Here is a 4,645-nt window from a genome sequence, read left to right on the forward strand (position 1 = left end):
ACTTGATAACAAGCAATTTCTCACGTCTCTCGTTGCCATTTTTGGTTGCCAGCGATGCTTTTGTTGCCATTTCTGATTTTCAGAACGATGATGAGGGCACACACTAACAGTTACGTATGCAGGCATCACAATCTGCAGGAATACACTGCTAAAAATAATTGAATACGTATGTATCTAGACAAATGAAAAGCAACCGAAAAACAGTTTTCGTATATTTCTTATAAATTGAAATATTGAAATATTAGCAAATAGAAAACCTAGCAGCAGATATTGTTGTATACATTTGGTAATTTTGGTGACTCATTAGTTTTTTTTTTTTACCGTGCAGATGCTTTTTGCTCCTCTACATTTGGCTTCATGTTTTGACTTTCGACGCGTTCCGTTTCGTTCCGATCCGTTGCTCGTTTTGCTTATCATTAGTTTAATTGGTGGCATGACGACATCATTGACATCTATGCCGCCCTTCGCCCGCCCCCCGATTTTCCCGCTTTTCCGCCTTTCAGTCTTTCGGCATTTAATTGGACGTTGGCAGTCGCAGGCGCAGCAGGTGGTGAAAAAAGGATGGGCACAAATGAGGGGGGTGAGTAGGATTAAGTAGGGGGAGTTGCTTCTATTTTGACATTTGACACAATTTGGATGGCTCGCAGCGGCATCAACAAACCTCCTCCCGAAAATGCCAACACCCCCGAAGCCGCCCTCACTGTTGGACTTTTAATTTGTCACTAATTTTCCACGTCTCGTCAAATTTCATTCCTCATTAACGCCTAACGGACGCGAAAAAAATATGATTCTAATTTCGCCAACTTAATGAAAGTGTCAACTTTAACGAGCCTCAAATTGTTTTCATTTTCACTTGGCAATAATAGCAGCAATGTAATAAAAATAATAATAATAATAATAACAATAACAACGAAGCGGGCAGAGACTTCCCATTGATTGCTTCATCAGCGCCACATTTCATTTCCTGGGAGCTGGAGCTTTGTCATTTGATTGATTGGAAAAATCATTCAATCTGGCCTACGGGCTTTCTTTGTTATTTGGATAAGGGGGGCTTGTGCGCTTAGATTGGGCTAAAGTTGATGCTTTTCGATATAAGTTGATTACTGATAATGATTACCCAATGGGGCTCTGACTTCAATTAACATTGCATATCAGCTAAGAACACAAATCAGTACTGTGTACTTTGTGTAGTTATCCTAGTGCGTCGAAACAGCTGAACTACTAAGCTTGGTGATTCTATTGATTGTTGACGAACCTACAGCAGTTATGTTGTAGTTGGGAATGTGGATTCCCAGAACCTCTGCAGGATACCTGATGAGCAGCCGGTGAGAAAAAAAGGATGCTGGGCAAAAGCTGCCTATTTGGACAATCGCTGTCAAAACATTTGGTAATTGATACCAGGACCTTCGTCCTCAACCTCGGCACACAAATAAATAAATTGGAGGAAACACGGCAAGTTGATTAAATTGCGTGAAGAGCTAAACGACAACCGCCAGGATAATAGCAGAAAGGATTGCCCGTGTCATGACGATCGGGTTTCGATTACAAAAAGGAAATGGCCCCCCACTCCACATGTATTTGCTTAAAATGCCAAAATGCCGCTTCCTGGCGCAAATGTCATTCGTCCAAGGATCTCCACAAAGGATACCAAAGGGGACCTCGCTTGAAGAATGAATTGTTACCCCCGCCAAATTTCGTTTCGCAATAAGCAAAATGGAAATTAAATGCGCCATCTTGCAGGTTTCCCTGCATCCGCATCTCTGGTGACATTTATCGCGTGTTTTGACAATCAGAATCCGAATTGAAATCAAAATCCAACCCCCCAACCTGCGGCTAAAAAAAAACTCATTGACATTTCCACTTCCCTTGGGGCATTGGTAAAAAAGGGGGAACTCTTAAGGAACACCACCGCAAAATGGCGCCTTTCGTCCAGCATTTGGTTATCCAGCAGAAACCAATTTGAAATTGCATTCGATATAGGAAATACTTAATTTTGAAAATATTTTTAAGAGAATTGCGAATATTTTTTCAGTGAACCAGCACTTTCGGTTTCCAATTCGAATTCGAATTTAAATTCCACCCCCACACCAGCGGACACAAAGGAAATCCTCGTTTTTCACTCGAATTGAGCCGCAGTTTCTCCTCCTACTCGTGTTTTTTTTTTCTTTTTTTCCCACCTCAACCGCATTATGCAATCATTATATTTTTCTGCCTATTAACGAATAAATAAGTACACAGAAATTTGCATAAATATTGTGCAGGTGATTTGGTCAATGGAGTGTGCGGCGTGTGGGTCTCCGATTACGATTACGATTGAATGGTTTAAGATTAAGTGAATGAATTGACTACTCAATCGGAATGGGTGCAGGAAAACAATGGAGCTACCGTTTCTTCAGAGCAGAGGATTTCGTTAATTCATATGAATAGTGAATACAAATAGAACCGTTTACGATATAATATCTAATACATCTTAGAGTGAATGGAATTAAGTATTTGAAGTGGTCCAACCAATCGAATGTATAAAACCAATCACAATTTCCTCGATTTCGACAATAAGTGTCCGGTGAATAAGCGAATAAATCGAGTTGTCACTCACTTAGCCATGAACAGCATTTTGCCCTCACCATTTTCCCATTATTTTTTCCAACAGCTGAGGCACCTTTTCGCATATGTCCTTCCGCTTCTTTGTTGCTCGATTTGTGTCTCAATTTGCCCATTTATTCCCATACACTTGGCTTGCCATTTTCACACTTGTTGGCCAGAAGGATGAGGACAAATTGAGTTGACAGGACGCAGGAAGTACTCAGGAAAATCTAAACATTCTATTCATGAATAAATGTGTCAATTTCTTGTTACCTATTTCGAATCGAGTAAATCCTCTTTGAAAGTCAAGAAATCCATATAGTCATAGAAATCTAAATTAGTCAAAATGAAATGTTAAAAATAGTTTCTAAATTCCGCCAAGCAATGTTTTCAGCATTTTTCGATTGGAGTTAAGTTTTGAATACCATTAAACTTTAGTTTTTGTCGGTGTCGAGAAAAGCGGAATGGTGTGGAAAACTCAATTGCAGTTCACATGACGGGACAATTGGAGTGCTGGGATGAGTCCAATATCATTATCATCTTGATTACACCTGCCGCTCCCATCGCTTTTTCCTGACTAATTGCTGCCTGCTCTTTGCCGTCGAGCGAAAGTTTCTCCCGCGGAAAAGCGGGGAAAGTCAGCCGTGAAATTTTAATGATTCGTAAGTTGATACGCCTTGTAAGGAGGAGAGAAGAAGAAAATTGTGAACGAGGGCGGAATGGTGAAATGGTGGGAAATGCAAATTAAGTGAGTTTCTCGGCTTTGTCAACCTTCCACTAATCCTGTAAAGGACAATTTCTTATTGAGTATCAAAGGCGAAAAGCGGGGGAAAACTCAAGAGCACTGAAACAGAAAAAGGTGGCGAGCAGCCGAATGCTGAAGATAAAAAAAAACGAAGCGAAGAAAAACCGTCCTGGAAAAATGCGAACAAATGAGGTGCGGGGTGCATGTCAAAAGATTATGACAATTTTCCCACCACAAATGAACATGAAAATCCGACAGGCGACAACGACAGCAAAAGGAGCAACAGCCCAGGACCTCGAACCATTGTTAGCTGCTGTTGACAAGGATTAAGGACATCCATGGAAAATAAGAAAATGACAAAATTCACAAAGGCGCAAAAAATCTGTGCGCGGCAAAACGAAAGAAAAGCCCGAACAGACAGTAATCAATGCGAGAGGAAAATTGCGAAAATTATGATTGATGTCGATTGTTTGATTGGGTCTAGAGAGATTGGAAACCTGAGGAGGGCACCGAATGGCCTTCCCACTAAAGTTGTCGTCGGGGTCACCATTTTGTGAAAGTACAAAATACTTTCCTAAGAAAACATTGCAACATTGCCAAGTTTCTAAGTTGCGAAGCAGAGTTTCCTACTCAAATTGCAGCTGATGAAAGTGTTGCTTCGGGGCTAACCTAATAAAAGTTTATTTTAGGGTCACCATTTTGTTAGAGTTTAAAAAACGTTTGCAAAGAAATAGGGAGACTTTGAACTGTAGCATTGCTAAGCCGCGCACATTTTTGTTAAACAAATTAACAAGTTTTTCCCTGAGTTTGCAACTTGAAGTGCAACTGAGACGAAGTGGAGTGGCGGCGTTGCCACCCGGGGGGCGTTGCCACTTGAGCGCGGCGACGGTAACCCTTTTTCTCATTAAAAATCATTTAGGAAACACTTTTTTTGCGCCAAGTATAATTTCAACAATGTCCTCAAAAGTTCCCAGCCACGCAGGACTTCTTAAGGGTTAGACGACGGCAACGAGGCTGACGTCGTCATCGACGCGGGGCGTTAACCCAAAATGGAAGATGGGGGCTGACGGCTGCGAGTGCGAACGCGAGTGCATCGAGGAGGCTAGGATGCTGGAGCTCCTTTTGATCGAATTAAGACGCCCAGCATGGCGTCCAAATATGGCCAACTTGTACTTGTCACTTGCCCCCGGAGGCTGGTGCACCCAAAAAAAAAAAACCCACCCACGATTCACATCCCAATTCACCCACTGCAACCACCCAGTTCCACCTGCCTCGTGCTCGAGTGCAGTTTATTGTTTGATTTCGCTCTTTGTGCAT

General features: G+C 41.8%; 1 long non-coding RNA gene across 3 annotated transcripts; it reads left to right on the plus strand.

The window, feature by feature from the left end:
• Nucleotides 1-2,887: 2,887 nt before the first annotated feature.
• On the plus strand, nucleotides 2,888-4,025 carry LOC120455867. Of its 3 annotated transcripts, none has more exons than XR_005616774.1 (2): nucleotides 2,888-3,331; nucleotides 3,375-4,025. It is a non-coding gene; the product is annotated as an uncharacterized LOC120455867 (long non-coding RNA). The 3 variants fall into 3 exon arrangements; XR_005616773.1 differs by having other exon boundaries at nucleotides 3,392-4,025; XR_006356528.1 differs by having other exon boundaries at nucleotides 3,400-4,025.
• The last annotated feature ends 620 nt before the right edge of the window (nucleotides 4,026-4,645 follow it).

This window comes from Drosophila santomea, chromosome X (genome assembly GCF_016746245.2).
Source record: "Drosophila santomea strain STO CAGO 1482 chromosome X, Prin_Dsan_1.1, whole genome shotgun sequence".
NCBI lineage: Eukaryota > Metazoa > Arthropoda > Insecta > Diptera > Drosophilidae > Drosophila > Drosophila santomea.